General features: G+C 36.0%; 1 protein-coding gene and 1 long non-coding RNA gene across 8 annotated transcripts in view; both read right to left on the bottom strand.

Moving 5' to 3' along the window:
- Positions 1 to 18,427, bottom strand: part of agap1 (ArfGAP with GTPase domain, ankyrin repeat and PH domain 1) — a 351,020-nt gene that overhangs the window by 318,527 nt on the left and 14,066 nt on the right. The window lies entirely within an intron of this gene.
- On the bottom strand, positions 989 to 9,909 carry LOC141386214 (uncharacterized). Its single transcript, XR_015493403.1, has 3 exons — positions 7,796 to 9,909; positions 6,916 to 7,045; positions 989 to 5,726 (listed from the first exon to the last, which is right to left on the bottom strand). It is a non-coding gene; the product is annotated as an uncharacterized LOC141386214 (long non-coding RNA).

Below are 18,427 nucleotides of genomic sequence, written 5' to 3' on the forward strand. Positions count from 1 at the left end.
GCTCTTAAAAGTGAAATTTGCTAAAACCAGATATTTAATTATGGTTTAATCATTATTACTTATTTTTACTCGTCATTATTACTTTTACTCTTTATTAATAGGACACTATGATGACACTGACAGAGCTGGTGATCAAATGAATTTATCTTTCAGAAGTTTCCAGTTAGTATGGGACAGTAGTTTTGTTTGGGATACAGATGTAAATTCATGTTAATTACCAAAAACAATAAAATCTGTCAAATTTTACCCTATTTTTAAGGAGTAAAATTGTAACAGTTTGGCTGTTTCAATAAACCATTGGATAGGCCTGGGCGATTAATTGAAAAGTGCTCAAAATCGATATTTAGAACTCATAATCGATTTAATTTTCCAGGTCAATTTTTTCAGATTACTTTCCCTACCCCATCTGAAGTCAATGTAACCCTGCTCTGTTACTTAACATTATTCTATCAATATGTCGAGCATGGACAACTTGAACACTGAAACAACTGATCAACAAGGGCAGCTTAGCCAAAGTAAAATGCATATTTACTGTACAAACATTGTCAACAATAAATAAGTAAATAAAATAATTATTCGTAATCAAGTTAAAATGTCCAATTAATAAAGATATTGATTTTACGCCAAATCGCCCTGCCCTACCATTGGACTTTCGGTGTTAGATCATGTCCACTACAGGTAAAACCACACACATCCTCACACAACAATGACGATATTGTTTCTTTAATAAATATGTTTTCAAAAACAGTAGCCTCTTCAAAATATTTTATATAGCTAATTATTTTAATACAAATATAGCTTATTCAAGTAGCACCCATTTTCCTTTTCACACTTTTGATATTGCTTACCTAATGCGTGTACAATATCAATATTTAATGAAACTATTGCTTCATCTCAAATCCGACCTATAGGCTCAGTCTGAAAACGTAGCCCTATATACATTTCTGAAGAGCACCAAATACAGTATGTCCCAGGAGGCATGTTTTTTGCCGTTTTTGCAAATCCACAAGAGGCCGCTCTGTATTATTTTTCAGATCTCAAATTTCTCTCGTGAGTGCCACTCTCGCCTGCTCTTCTCAAGCAAAACCACCAGAGGCCGCTGTTGACTGACTGACTGTTTGACTAACCCACCCTCCTATTTCCCTACACCCAACCGATGTTTTAAAAAGTACAGATTGACTACTGCCCATCTGCTTCCCTAAATCCAATGACAGTTTTAAAAGCAATCCAGAAAAAGAAAAGCCCCCTGATTTTTACCACGTTTTCGGTTTCTAACACATTTTTACCCTGTTTTTTTACTGTTTTTTTTTTTTTTTGGCTTTTGCCTTTTGCTTGTCATACCTACTCTAACCGTTCTTCGCCAAACTCAAACCCAGTCATTGCGGTCAACTCCTCTCCTCTCAAGTCCACCGATGTATGCTGCAAGCAACTGGACAAACTGGTAACAGTGGGAAAGTAATCCATACAGAGGTAAGTGGTCAGCTGCTAGCGCAAAAGGGGTGTCATACCACCCCGTAGCATTCGTTTTAAAGACAAAATGCAGCCATATGTACTTCTGGCTACATAATTCGTGATCTCCAGAAATGTATATAGGGCTACTTTTTCAGAATGAGCCTATACTGCTCAAATCGTATATGTATACTACATCCTAAAAGTATGTGCTTATTTTTGTGAAGATAAAGTACATACATTTTAGCGTGTAACAGAAGAGTATGCAAGCTTGGTGACATACAACTTCCCCAATAACAGACCGTTCAGTAGTTATGTCCCTTGTCAATCATCTCGACACATCATACACATTCCTTTAATATTTAATCAGCTGCCTTATTGGAGATGCAGCAGGAGGTTAATCAGCCATTTACAAGACTTTTATGCAGAGAGATCTCCTCAAATGTTTGCAAAATTATGCAGTCAGAAATTAATGTCCAAACACCTTCACATTGTTGTTGCAGATGAATTGGAACTCTGAAAATGAGATTTAAATATTTTCCAGATTCCTAGATATTAATTAACAGTTGTTCAAACGACTATACAGAGGCATCTTGAGGGTTGGTCTCGCACGTCTGCCATGTCTGTAGTTTGTTTACAATTTTTACTAAATAAATTCACGTCAAATAATAAACTAATTACAAGCATGTGCAAAAATTTTACCAAAATATAAAATAACACTGTCTAGTCTTCATTGTAGAAATAATTAAATACAACTAATATTTGTTAAAGTTAACTTAATAACCAACAGTCACAGGCATTAAATAAAATGACTGCAATGAATCCACAAATTCTGAAGTGTTGAGAATCTGATCAACTATAATCCCTACTTGACAGATCACATCCAGTAATGCGACTATAATGAATGTGAAAATTACAGTGCTGAAGCTGAAGTGGTTGTGTAACTCAATCCCCAGCTTTACCTTAAATCAAACAACCTTTTTTCTGCTCTGGCTATTAAACTTACCCAAATACAGATTTTCTGTTTTCCTTATAAATATGTGAACTGCCTCCCAATAAAGTCAAGTCAAGTCGAGCTTTATTGTCAAGCTTTAAAGAAGGTATATGTACAGAAAGTTTCATATTTGACTAAATAAACAGTTCAGGTTTGATATATATTAATCAAATATTATAAAGAACTGCTGACCAGATTGTACAAATATGGATTAGAGTTTTAAAATTGGATTTGAGGTGAAATGCTTCTTTAATCTAGTCTTTAATTGTCCGCTATTTTTCTGTTCCCTGGCAAGGTAGAGATCATAAATGAAAGGGATCAGTTCTGAACAAAGAATAATTCAGTTAATGCTTTTTATATTAGATTTAGTGTGGTTTTATCTTAGTGGGCTTATTTGGAACAACAGGAATGAATGAAGTTGTTTTTTATAAGCCCATCTGACCATAAAAAGTCATGGACTGTAATTACAGATAGAGCATTAAACCTTGTTCAGGCGAAAGATGCCTCCAAGATGATTTGATTCATTTCAGATGATTTGAACAAATTCTACATACTCAAAAATGTACAATTCAACACAAATTGCATCATGCAACATACACTTACCGGCCATTTTATCAGGTACACCTTAGTACTGGGTTGGACCCAATTTTGCCTTCAGAACTGCCTTAACACTTTGTGGCATAGATTCAACATGGTTCTGGAAATATTTCTCAGATATTATTGTCCATATTAGTATGATCGCATCGCACAGTTGCTGCAGATTTGTCACTTGCAACCGTTCCACCACATCCTAAAGGTGCTCTATTGGATTGATTTCTGGTGACTGGAGGCCATTTGAGTACAGTCATGTTAAACAAATCAGTCTGAGATGATTCAAGCCTTTTGACATGGTGTGTTCTCCTGCTTGAAGTAGCCGTCAGAAGATCGGCACACTGTGGTCATAAAACGATGGACATGGTCAGCTGCAATACTCAGTTAGGCTGTGGAGTTGACACGATGCTCGATTGGTACTAATGTGCCCAAAGTGTCCCAAGAAAATATCCCCCACACCATTACACCACTAGCAACAGCCTGAACCATATACAAGGCAGGATGGATCCATGCTTTTATGTTGTTGATGCCAAATTCTGATGCTACCATCCAAATGTTGCAGTGGAAATCAAGACTCAAAGGACCAGGCTACGTTTTTTATTGTCCAATTTTGCTGAGCCTGTGCGAATTGTAGCCTCAGTATCCTGTTCTTAGCTGACAGAAGAGTCACCCGGTGTGATCTTTTGCTGCTGTAGCTCATCCGCCTCAAGGTTGGACATGCTGTGTGTTCAGAGATGCTCTTCAGCATACCTCGATTGTATCGAGTAGTTACTTGAGTTACTGTTGCCTTCCTATCAGCGCAAACCAGTCTGGCCATTCTCCTCTGACCTCATAAACAAGGCATTTGCACCCACAAAACTGCCGCTTACTGGATATTTTCTCTTTTTCCGACCATTCTCTGTAAACCCTAAGAATGGTTGTGCTTTCAGCAGTTTCGGTGTCGATATCTGAAATACTCAGACCAGCCCATCTGGCACCAACAACCATGTTTAAACTAGTCACTTAAATCACCTTTCTTCCACATTCTGATGCTCGGTTTAAACTGCCGCAGATCGTCTTGACCATGTCGACATGCCTTAATGCATTGAGTTGCTATACCTAATAAAGTGACCAATGAGTGCAGATCTATTCAGGTTTCATGTATGCATGTGTATATAAAACGTATTTAAATTTATTTTAGTTTTCTGAAATAATTGCATTTCATCCCCATATTCTAACAAATAATGTTTTAAAAAACAAAAACAAAGTAAAAAAAAACAAATGATTTTAGAATAAGCTTTGCATCAAACTGCCAGACAGAAGCAAAACATTACTTCAAATAACTCAAAAATAGGGCAGTGTAATTCTGGTGGGACAATAATAATAATAATAAATTGACAAGTGACATGTTTTGTGAAACAAATATTTTGCATTCAAATATTTTCATCAGTCTTCAGACATGTGGGAAAGAAATTCCACAGAAGTAGCAAATGATTTTAAAATAAATCAAGCATGAGTCAACTCTCTCTGGAAAACCTGCCGGAGAACCTCCTATCCAACACCTTGCATATATTTTGATGAAAGCGTTCTACTTTAAAAACTCAATTAAAATAGACTTAATATAATGGGTGAAATCATTTTCTATGTAATTAAACAACACACTTATTGTGATCTGTACTTAGTGAAGGAATAAGTGATCACCTCTAATTGTATTATTTTAAAAGATTAAAATCTTATTGTTGTCAAATGGGTAAACTACATTTGTTTGAAGAATAGTGGCAACGTATGCAATAGGATGACAATTAGAAACTGCACTGTGGTCCTTAAATAGAGTATTTAAACAATACAACAGACAAATATATTATTATATATAGCCTGTACATTCTACAGCACATAACCACAACTTGCATACAAGTTATAGAGTCTTACACATTAAAAAAATAAATGTATAACAATATAAATTTCACCTAAACAATTAACAAGTAACGCTGCACAAAAATATGTGCAGATAAAACTACTAAAGATGTTTGTTGTTGTTTTTTGAGAAATGAGGCAGGTAATTTAGGGTCATTAAGGCCACCAATATACTAATACAAAATATACCAATATACCAATATACAATGGCCAGTGAAATACAGTTGGTACTTAGGACTACAATAAGTTATGACAGAAAGAAAACTTGCAATGACATGTCATCAAAAAAAATAATTTTCTCTTGCTCAGACACGCATTACAAAAGACCTTTATAGGTTTCTGAAAGACTTAAATACTTCTATTTGCTAATGTAGGATTCCTCAAAAGCAGGAAATAAAACTTCACCCAAATATTATAATAAATGCCATCTAGTGTGCCAAGGTCTAAAAAGCTGACATTAGCAAAGAATTCTTTGTTTAAAGAATATAGCATTCATGTTAGACATGGAAAGGGAATATTACATGTGATAAAAGAGGTCCTTTTGAGCTTTTTAGCTTTCTTTAGTGCATATAACAAAGTCCTCTTCTCACACACACATACAAACACAATGAGACATACATTTAGCAAAAACAAGACCCCTTTAAACTGTATGTATTGACAAATACAATACTTTGAATAAAAGCATCAGTTACTAATAGGGAAATCAATAGAAAATATTAAAAGTTTCATAGTTTTATCAAACATACGAATAATCGCATGCAGGGCTCGAAATTAACTTTCTTACTTGGTAGCACCGGTGCTCCCAACTTCAAATATTTAGGAGCACCAAAAAAATTTTAGGAGCACCAGAAAAAATTTAGGAGCATCCACCAAAAATGAATGAGCACCGCTGCAAATTGTTTTTTAAGGGATTTATTGTATTTTAAAACAACATTTAATAGGACTGACAAAAACCAGAAACAACTATCTAACTAATGCTGCAAAGACATTGATATTTGTGTGCAATAATTCCAAAATGAATGTCTAATCATTAGGCCATAGAATATTAATAATGATAAAAAAATGACAATAATAGTAACAATGAATTCCATTTCTCATTATGATACTGCCTTGAATGTGCATGAATGTAGGTTATCTGCTATAAAAAGTCTGTTAATTTATGAAAAATAATTGTTTAGTTTGCATCAAACAAAAATGAAGCATTGCAGTAAGAAATATTTATTTTGTACTGCTGTTTATTTATGCATGTCAATTTAATAAATAATATTTCTGCTACAAAACAAACAAAAGATTATAATAAATCATTCAATTCAATGATGAAAGCTGCAAAGCAGTCATCAGTAAATAAATATAAAAATAATATACACCTCAAAAAGAATAGACAAAAGAAAGTAAGTCTCACTATCACTCTTTAAAAGTTTTGGTTTCAGTTTGTGTCAATTTAAAGGTTCAGTCTGAGCTGATCTTCATTTTTCTGTGTTAGTGGAAAGCAGGCGAGTCAGCCGACCCAATTTATGCGCAGGCAGAGCAGGACTCTTGCGCTAACCATCGGCGCAATACCGGTCTTTGTTATGAGCCGCAGTTTCAGTGTAAACTTAGTAAAGGCGAGCTTCTTTGGCGATGATATGTACAGTATTAGATTTGACTTTTAGCGGACATTTGCGCTAAACACGCAGTGAATGCAACGCATGGAGATTCGGGCACCTTCTCCAAGAAGCGCGTACTCGATTGATCTCAGCTGGCGGATCATTATTCACCATGTGACGTGTCATGATCGCTTTCATCTGCGCCTCAACTTTAGGTGGGGTTTGCAAACCTGCGTGCTTTAAGTCTTTACTCTTCAGCCGTTTGCATTTTCCGTGGTCATAAAAGCTGGTCATCTGACAGCGGAATACCTTGAGTGAATGACAGCTAATATGAACCAATATAGCGGCAGGGAAGAGCGATTCAGCACGTTTTTACAAAAAAATCAAAACAGGTCGAACTACAACCATTATCTGCAGTCGCACTAATGCTCCCATATATATTATGAGGTCGCATAGATTAATTTTCGGGCGCATATGCGACCAATGTCAATCTATCTATCTATCTACAGCAGGGGTCTCAAACTCAATTTACCTGGGGGCCGCAGGAGGCAAAGTCTGGGTGAGGCTGGGCCGCAAAAGGGATTTCACACAAAAAAAAAGTCCTCAAATGTCATTATTAACAGTTTTCATTATTTCTTCTGAACATGAAGTGTCCTGAACATTAATAGAACATTGAGTGAAGATTATGAACAGTTCTTCTGAACATGGCATCTTTTGCCTACTCCTAGCTGCCAGAGACTTGACAGCGCTTCTTCTCACAAATCTGAACCACATTTGGCTTTAGAGCGGAAGCAGTTGAGACCCTCAGTATGGCTTGGGGGAACTCACTCAAAACTTCCATTCCCTCACCTAAAAAAAAGGCGTATATATGTATAAATAAAACACCCAAACCCCACTCCAGTCACATCAGTCTGTACCAATCTGTATCTACCTATAATATATATAAGATGCAGGCTGTAGCTAGGTAAGTGGCAGGCTGCAGATAGGTAGCTAAGTGGCAGGCAGGGGCGGAAACAGCTTACCTTGGTTCTGGCCGGCGCAAGTTCCCTCCTAACACTTCCCGCCCGTCACAGCGTCTAACAAAGGAGTGGGGTGCGTGGTGACGTCACCGGCATCCCCGCCCCTTTGTTTACACGGCGGGCGGGGAATGCCAGTGACCGCTGTGTACGGATAGAATCAGCGGAGCGGGGAGAGCTGATTCTGTCAGTGTACAGCGGTCGGCGCGGGCCACAAAATATTGCACTGAGGGCCGCAAATGGCCCGCGGGCCGCGAGTTTGAGACCCCTGATCTACAGTATATAGCAGTGCGATGTGGCTGTATATCAGCACTGCAGGGAAGTGGTGGTGCGTGCCGTAGCATGCAACCAGTGACAATATACAGCCAATCCACACTGTCTGCTACTCATGTGATATTGCGTTTATACAACGGTTCGATAATCGTGTATATAAAAAAAGAAAATCAAACACAGAGAGTCTCAAAATCCTTTTGTATAAGGAACTACTTTCTTCCACATTTTAAGATTATAAGGCTGATTGGCATGAAATGCCATCAGTCTACAGAGATTTCCCAGGATTTCTGTTTCAATCAGGAGATCACAATAAGTAACCCAGAAAAAGTCAGCAAACCCAGAAAAAGTAAAGCAAACACTAGCAGATTACTATGGTATAAATACAGCACTACAACATACAAAAATGAGAGATCAACTTATAATGTAACTTATCTGTTTTATAAGGACTTACGTAGTCTGTAGTTTGAAATTACACTAAGTTTTTTTTCTCTAAGGCAGGGCTGTTCAATTACTTTGTCATGGTGGCCAGTTCATAAAAAAATGCATCCCAAATAAGGGGTCGGAGAGATATGACCTGCAATATAAGTGATGACACAATAGCAATATAAGAACCCATATGCTGTATTTTTGACACCCACATTGGCACAACAAAATCAGTTGTATTGCTCAAGTAGGCTTCTACATTCAAACACATTCATATGTTATGTTTTGAACTGAGTAACAATTAGGGATGCAACGATTATAGATTTTGGTTGTGGGTTTATAGTCTGAAGTATAATCATGGTTTCATGGTTATCACCATTATAATGCATTTATTAAATTTAAAACACTACTAGTTAAGAAAAATCACAAGAAAACTGCTTGTATATCAAAGTGTTGTTTATTGCTGCTCAGTAACCAAATACAACACAAAATATTAATAAAAAAAAACAATAGTCTTTGGACTTAAAAAATAATTGGAAATGTTTTTGATTTAAACATGAGTGATAATTTGACAATAAAAAAATACATGACAGAACAATGACTAAATTAATGAATAAATTAAAAATAGTATTTGTCTAGTGTTAATTAAAGCGTTATATTAGCTAAGCATTTAAATGAATTGTTGCTATTATCTGCGTTCATAATAACTTTTCTAATGATTTGTTTAACATATCTTGCAATTACATTGCACTAAAAGCCACGCACAACTCTCACCACAACAGCGTGAGAATTTCTACTGTGTGCGCCTGGAGGGCACGAGTGTGTCGATCTGCTTGCGAGCAGTCCATGCATCGCTCCCAATATGCGCATGTCTCCATTGGAAATATTAAACTTGAGTGCAGAAAAGACACAATAAACGGCCTGCTGCTATAGTTAATCCAATGTGTGTATGTATTAGCCTTGGTATAAGCTTGGAACTTTAAATAAGCACACAGTTTGCATAACTTTGTTTAGTTGAAGCAGTTTTGTTCCGTGCAACAGAAACACAGCATTGAGAAGCCTTTACAAGTAATTAACTATGATGAATTAAAACGCGGTTAATAGTGAAAACGGCTAATCATTGCATCCCTATTAACGATATCAGTGCATTGTACAAAAGTCCATTTCTACAAACATATCCAAATGTTTTCGGCTGCCCACGCCACTGACTTAATGTCACTTGACTCGCTCTCTGCACAGCCTTCAACTGCAGAGTGTGCTGTATTGGAAACCGTAAGTCACTTCTTTACTATAAAGGCAGTTTTTTGACTGAACTAAATTTATTTTTGATGTCTTGGTCACACTATTTGGTGGGAAGGAACAAATTGCTTTGAAGGCTGCCAATTGAATAGCCCTGCTCCAAGGGTACTTATAATTTTTTAATGTAATGACATACCATTGCTCAGTGATAGGTTGCGGCTGGAAGGGCTTCCGCTGCGTAAAACATATGCTGGATAAATTGGTGGTTCATTCTGCTGTGGCGACCCCAGATTAATAAAGAGACATAGTTAAAAAAAAATTTATGAATAAATTAATGATATATCAAAAAAATAAGGTAATATATGTATACTTTATTTAATCTGAAGAAATTTAAAAAGTCAAGGGGCAAACATTTAGACTTTATTACACTTTTAATAACTGAAAAAAGTGTTGTCATTTATTTCACTAGTCTATACTACCACCATTAGTATAAATATTTAACCCTCTGCTCTCTAAGGCACTAGGTTCCCCTTTGGGCCCAATCTAGCTAATAACACCAGTAGAAATATATATATATATATATATATATATATATATATATATATATATATATATATATATATATATATATATATATATATATATTTATATTTTGTGATTCCTGTGTTTTCATGTTTTGTATTGAATTGTGGGACCTTGATCTTACGCCCAATAACATTTGATATTGGAAATTAGAAAAACGTGACTTTTGTTAACATTAATAGACCATTTAGAGAGATTTAAACAATAACAATGGTCCTAATGTATTTCCTGTTTTACGTTTTTATTTTCCACAGCTTCTGAGAATACAAAAAGGTCCACATATTGTTAAAAAATGCTATGACAGCTGTTTTAACGTTAAGATATGATTGAATTGCCTCTTGTTACAGTTATGAAATAGTTTGACAACAAGCAGGAAATGTTCATGGGCCAATGACATTACCACATTGAAATGGTTCATAGTTTGAAATGTTGTCTGAGTTGGTTTTGGTATTGTAAATTACAGTACAAAAGCCTTAAATACAGTGTCAGTACTTTTTTTGTTATGTTACTCATTTAATTTATATGTTTTATTTCATAAATATATAAATATACAATATATTGTTTCAAACAACAGCAGAATTGTATTTCAACATTAAAAATTGATGGAGCAGAGATTAAGGAGCCATAACTGTAAATAAATAAAAAACTAAATACAGAAGCTGTTAATTAACAGATCTCCTACCGTGTAAAGGAGGACAGGTATAAAAAAAATACATAAAGCGCCATCAGATTTGGTCAAATCTGGATAATCTATGGATGCAATGCTTGGCACATGACTATACATTTAATATATAGATACAGAAATTCCATATACTATTATAATGACAACAGTTCAGCACTATTTTCGCAATATATTGTGCAGCCCCAACATATAATGTATATGATCATAATAAAGTCACTTCCTCTAGAGTAGAGGGAACTGTCCTGGCTGCATTGGTGTGTGTTTGCAGCTGCTTCGACAAACTTCATGACACACTCCACCACAAAACCCTGCACCACATCAGCACCGCAAGATCTAAATCACTGACTTTCAAATGAGGTCATGTCAAAACATCATCTTGGGGAGGAACACCCATTCACAACCACTGCAGTCTAATAAAAAGAGGTAAAGGGCACTACACAATCATATCAGCATGTGAGGTCACCGAACAGGTAAATCACATGGTGTGAAAATACAAAGAGAATACAGTTTCAGCTGCTGGTCTGACAAGAGACACTAACCCAACCCATCAGCCGAGCGCGTAAGCATGCAGAGGACAAAATGACAACAAAGCCCTGTGTCTCTGGAGAGATTACATCACCAGCGTCCTCCAACTCACTGCGACGCTGTGGTATTTCCTCTACGATGATCTTCAGAGGCAGCAAGGTTTCAAAGAGCCAGTGCTTCACTAGCAGCTATCAGTGTCAAATTAAATATTCAGATGAATTTTGATTTTCAACTACGCATGCTGTGTTCTACTATGATACCATCTTTAATGTTAAGTTTATGTTGTTATGTACTCAAAAAAATGTTTGTTTGTTTAAACTACTCATTTAAATAAGCTTACTTAAAATAAACATTTAAATAATGTTCAATGTTTCATGTTCAATCCACTTAAATTTGCAAAACTAAATTAAATTAATTCCTTTATATTGTCCCAACACAAATCGTTTAAGTTAAATAAATCATTTTATAAATTTAAGTAGATTGAACATAAATCAATTAAGTTGTCCTGAAAAAAAACTCAAAAATTATGTTGTTTCTACTCATATTAAAACAAGCAGCAATGTTTTTGAGGGTAGTTTGTAATGTGGTAATGCCATGAAATTAAATGTTCCTGAAAGGATTAGTTCACTCCAAAATAAAATTGTCATTTACTCACCTTCATGTTGTTTCAAACCTTAGAAATGTTTGTTTTATACAAATGCGATGACTTATTAAATCATAAATAATTAGAATTAAAGATATCAGCTTTCAGGAAGTTATTCCAACAGATATTTTATAACATTAACTATGTTATGAACATGTTTGTTATTATAAAAAGGTCAAGTTGTCTGATAGGCAGTCATGACTCATGAGGGTAATGTCAATGATATAACTAATTTTCTACTTTGTGTTTGTTTAGTATAACCAATACTAAAAGTTTTGCAAAGTATGTAAAATGTTAAAATAATGTTTAAATAACAATTAATAATTCATTGTTTCTTCGATGAATCATGAAGCAGACGGACAATTTTGTATCGGTTCATTAATAGATCATCACCGTTTATTACGTACTGACATCATTTATGTCATAAGCAATATATCGAGGTTGATTACTACTTGAACAAGAGCGAGTAATTGAGATGCTCCAACTACTCAAAAACTTTGCTGGACAGTCTTTTACTGACACTAAAGTACAGCAGAACCATGGGACACTTTCATTGCTAGAGCGAAAATGAAAGCTCTGTGCCTCTCTCTTGCTTTGGACCTTTGAACTGCTGGTTTGTATGTAAGGCAACTTTTCCTCTCCTCTAGCGCTATTAAAGTGATATCAGTGGATCCTAACATGAGCCTGTCTGTAGAGCAAATTCTCCACGGCGTATATTACAGATTAGCTGTGATAGCTACGCAATGTACAGCCCTTTTTTCGCAGCCCTTTTTGTTGAGCATGTGAACACAAAGATCAATTTTAGGAATTTTAGAACACAAGATTTAAAACATAAAAATAGCAAGCATGATAATATTTACATTAGTTTATTTGCTATAATTGCTCATGTTGCCTTCTGTGATTGTATTTGAGTTTTGTTTAAACCATTCAAAGAATGTTTTCTTTGAGCAGGTAAAATTAAAGGTACAGTTCATTTATCCGACTGCTTGTAGTAAGGGACAAAATTGAATTATAAATAGGCATGGGCCGGTATAAGATTCTGACGGTATGATAACATTAAATGTCTTGGTAAAAAACTTTTTTTCACTTTGAACAAAATATGTTTTATTTTGAGAAATATTTATAATATTTTGGAGCATTAAATGTCATGCTAAATAATTAAAATGAATCATTGACTTCCTCTGTCTTTATTAGTTTTAAAAACACAGATTTCTTTACAATTTAAAATGGCATCTTTGGATATTTTTTCTGCTGGAGATACTGTCGTCCTAAAAAACTAAACAAAAACATGTAAATAAAAAATCTTACACATAGCACGGTGGCTAAGTGGTAAGCACGGTTGCCTCACAGCAAGAAGGTAACTGATTCGAGTCCCAGTGAGTCATCTTTTCAGGTACTTTGTCCCATAGTCCTGATGCTGTGTTCACACCAGACGCGGAGGAAAGCGTCAAGCACGAGTGATTTACATGTTAAGTCAATGCAAACGCGCGAATAGACATCCTGCAGTGCGATACGCGCAAATGACGCGGAACGAATTGAGTGTTTTGCACATTTCGCTCAAGTTCAAAAATCTGAACTTAAGCGGACATTCGCGCCGTGTTAACCTATCAGGAGCTTACTCTTGAGGGGGCATGATTGTGACGTTGCACCTGTTGTTGGTGAAATCCTCTAGCCAACACCGACAACAGTTCATCAAACTGGGCTGGGCTCAGTCAGAAGCACCGCTGAGAGCCTCCATCATTTATGTTTTTCATTTAAGTTTATGAGCTCACAGAGCTGGATGCACCTATAAAAGGATCTAGTGGACTCAGACACAGCCCTAAATGTATCGATGATGTTTTTCAGCCTTCCTATATCGCATAAACACAGTTATTTTCTTAATAAAATCCATGTTAGCCATTTAGCAATGAAGTTTGAGTTACCGTGCAGACAGAAGCCCTACCCATCACGTGAATACGCGTCTGTTCTAAAGTGAATTTGACGTGCAAATGAAGCGGATTTGACTCGCGAATAAAGCAGGGTTTGACGTGCGAATGAAGCGAGTAAACTGAAATGTTCACACGGCTATTTACACGTGAATAGCGCGATTTATCTACGCGTTTCGCGTCTGGTGTGAACACAGCATAGGATGTGAGGCAAAGTTGAGCTGAAGAAACTAAATTGGCCTGAGTGAATGGGACAGTGTGTGGGTAAGGCTGGAAAGACGTCTACATTGTGAAACAACTGCAAGAGAAAATGATGATTCATTTCACTGTGGCGTCCCCTGATAAAGCAGGGAATAAGCAGAAGTGAGTAAATTAGTTCATTCCATGTATTTTCACCAATAACCTTCCTAACACATGAACACAAATCCTCTATGATTTTGTTAAAATGCTGCTCACTGACTCAAATTCATGTATTATGGCATGAATAATTATTTTTGGAGAGAGGTGCAAAATTATCTGGTAAAGATGTTGCAGACCCAGTATGAGTTTTGCTCATGTTTATATATGGTGACCCCTGTCCCTTAAGTCACATTAAAAACACTGAATAAAACAAGGAATAAAACTATTATGATAAATTGAGAACACATCTGCATTTTTGTGACCCACAATGTTAGCAAACATGTAATGAGATGAAATTATAATGGCTATGATATTGGCAATACCCCCAGTGAATGAATTAATTCATTTAGGGTGTATTTGTTTTGTTTTTCTTTACAATCTAATCTGCATAATTATTATTTATTATTTAATATACACAGAAATGTATATGACATTATAACTTTTGATATTCGTCTGCATTATTTGCAAAAAAAAACATCCTTAAAGTGATGTAGGAATAGCAATTCTTATGTAATTTCCAACAAATTAACATTTCACTTCATAGACCTAGTTATGATTATGGAGTTCAATTTCAGAATAGTGATACAAAATCTCTCTTGCACACAGCAATCTGAATCAAACATGCTGTGATCTGCGTAACTACATTATACATGAAAAGCTTAAAAGGAACCAAATGACTTCCATGTAGAAGGCCTGCTAATGGATTTCCCCACCAAACTGGACAAACAGGTGGATCCTCCCCCAGCTCATCTAATCCATCAGTTTTCTACATCATCTCTCTTTCAATGCGCGACGTTGTAACACCTGACACTTCCTCCGGTCTCAAATGTCTTCTGAGAACTAGGTTAGTCTATATGAGGAGGATGGGCTAAAAGAGTCCCATTACTGCTGAAACTGTGAGCTTGAATATTTTCCAGTTTCACAGGGATGTGAACTCAAGGGTTGCTCTAGAATGACACTGAAATGAAGATGGCTGGTCATCCCCGAGTGATGCAGTTGTTCATCAACACTAGAACTAACAAGTAATTTTCACCAATGTAACATTTTATATTTAATAACATTACAGGCAAAAGTCCTAAGTACATAACAGCTTTGTTGGCGTAGTGCCAAGTTCAGACTGCATGATTTTTAAAGTAGTCGTGTCACAGATGTTTTCACACTGTATGACTATCTGAGCTAGCGTTTTGTCGCTGCTTTGTTTACACTGCAAGATGGATCGGCGACAGGAGCTTTCACATTGCATGACTTTACAGGAAGAATCGCTGACAATTTCGTCCAAACTACGTCTCACAGCTGAAAACACGTCGTATATCTTTTGTTATTAACTACATAGCGAGAAAGAAGCCTTTAACTTTCTTTTTTAACTTTCTGTATGAAACGTCAAATAGACACAGGTGTTCCTGTCAGAGCTCCACTAGTTTTACCTCCATTTCTTGGGTCCAAATAAACCGAAAATGAGTGCTTTTAACCTTTCCCTCAACCTCCCACTGGCCTGCAGGTACACACACACACACAAGTGAATGCTGCTCTCTCATTGGCTGTAGGCTATCGTCAATGTTTTTTTCAGTCAAAACTCATTTCAAACTCAGGATTTGAATTGCCGACAGTTCCAGATTTTTAGCATCCCAATTATCTTACAGGCATCGGCGACTCATCAGCGATTCTCTTAGATCTCGTCTTTGATTGTTCATACTGTGTGATTGTCACTCATGAGCATGAGCACCAATTTGCCTGTGATTTCAGGCATTTGTCGGCGAGTCAAAATCGGGGTTAAAATTATGCAGTCTGAACTCGATATAAGACGTTTGCACGATAAATAATCCATCAGTCTCTTTACTAAAAACAAACTGAAAATGACAAATGTGTACAAAACCAAAACAACAACAGCACATTTCCTCTTCAAGCACAAGTCTATATTTAATGTGGCTTCTCTTGTCACCAAGCACAACTTAAACTGTTTTGTTTAATTGTCCTGACATTTTCTGAAATATTGTGCTGTGTAATATCAAGCTTCTTTTAGCATTTTTCAGAGTTCTTTAGGTATGTGAATGTCAAATCTGTTTATTCCTGTCAAGGTGGATCTCATGCAGCCTCTATAATATTCTGGTCTGGACGCTGTGTAGGCCATTTCATGACCATCAGTTTGATCCCACTTTATATTGTTGCTTATACCTGTGAACTTACATAGTAACTAGATGTGTAAGTAGTATGCAACTACAGTGTATGTACACACTGGTACATAGTATTTACTTGTGTAATACTGATGTAACTACACACATGTAACAATACACTGGATAGAATGTCTAAGTTCAAATGTGCAACAGGACATTGGTAACAACACTAAAAAAGTATACATCTGTAACAAGAATTACATAAGTGCATTGTGTAACAACAATATGTGCAGGTGTTTTCCCACTTCCACACCTGTTGGCATACCATGTACTTCTAAACACTGTATTAGAATAAGAATGGCAGAACTGATGCTGCATTAAGAGGTTTCACCTTGTGATACCAGTGTAATTACAGGGTAAATTCTCAGGAACTGTCAACCCGATAAAAAGTGCAAAATGGTCACAAAATACTTTGTAATATATAAAACATAAGCCTTTGTAAAACTGTTTAACAGCAAACTTCTGGTAAAAAAAAAAAGTACAAGTGTATATAGAAATATACAAATGCCTTATGTTTATTTGTTGTTTTAAGGTAAATTGTAGAATCACATCAGTAATTCACATTTAAGGGGTGGTTTACCAAAGATTGTGTTACTAACATCCTGCTACACATTTGAACTTACACATATTATTCAGTGTGTTGTTACATGTGTGTAGTTACACCAGCATTATACAAGTAAATACTAGTACCAGTGTGTACACACACTGTAGTTACATACTACTTACACATAGTTAACATGTAAGTTTACAGGTATAACAACACTTAATATAAAGTGGGACCAAACTAATACCACTGAAGTCCATTCCAAAAGGAATGGCATAATGGACCTACCAGCTACAATTCTAGCAAATATATTGCCAACACTTTTTTTTTATTGCAGCTCAAACAAAAACAAGCAACCTCTCTCCAACATTATCTTTCACCTATCTTAAACAATTAAACCGAAATAATTCAAACTCTAACCTAAAATAACTCCTATCTTAACAAACCATACGTATACATTCCAGTACTTATACTGTAAATGTCTGGTAACTGCAGTGTTAAATGTAACAACACTTGTCTTAAAGATCTTGTCATTTAGCCTGTCTTTAAATTCTCACATCTTGATGTTGCTGATTATCCGGCATCTGGTCTATTATCTGAAAAGAATGCAGCAACAAACGCGAGGCTCAAACAGGAATGAGACAACAATTCTGAATCAGCCAGCACATTTTTCAGAGGGCACGGGTGTACAGGTCTGCTGAAAGGACGAGGATGTGGAAAGATAAAAGCAGTAAGTGAGAGATGAGGGTGTTGTTTTCGCTTTACACTGGAAAGAACAAATCGCTATTCAGCTGAGAACTTTTGCTCGCTCACCACCCACACTGAGAAAGAGAATGATAAACCGAGGGAGTGAGAGGGAAAGGGATGGAGAGAGAGCTGAACTTCACTCGAGACTCTTTACAGCTTTGCCTGTGGCAGTGTTTCATCTTTTTCCTTTGAAAGTGACTTAGCAGAGCTCAACTTCCTCTGCTGCCTTCTCTCGCCATCAAATAAAAAAGACCCTTGGGACTGGCCCATCATACTACTAATGTTTTGTCCCACTCGCAAGAGATCCTGAACCCCAAAAGATGTACTTTAATTGTTGTGAGACCCAAAAAATAAATACCCTGGAAAACACCTATGGATGTGCATCTCTTTCTCACAGTTTTGGCTTTAGGTCTAATATTGAAGAAAACTTTCTGAAGATGCTCTCAAAATTCGTGTGACATGTTTATTTCTACAATAGGAAAAAACATTGCAATGTAACCTGATCTGCTTGACTCCATTTGTTTTTAATGATGGATTTATAATGTATTTAATACTAAATTTATAGAAATTGAGGTAGTTTTAACACATTATGTATTTTTTTTTTCTAATATAATTTAAGGTAGGTCTTAAACATTCAAACACCTCATTTTAAGTCAGGGTAATGTAAAGTTAACAGTAGAACTGCAAAATATACAGTTTCATCATTGACTTCTCAATGTGGGAATCAACAATATCACATCACAGC

This window comes from Danio rerio, chromosome 6, assembly GCF_052040795.2.
Source record: "Danio rerio strain M-AB ecotype USA chromosome 6, GRCz13ab, whole genome shotgun sequence".
NCBI lineage: Eukaryota > Metazoa > Chordata > Actinopteri > Cypriniformes > Danionidae > Danio > Danio rerio.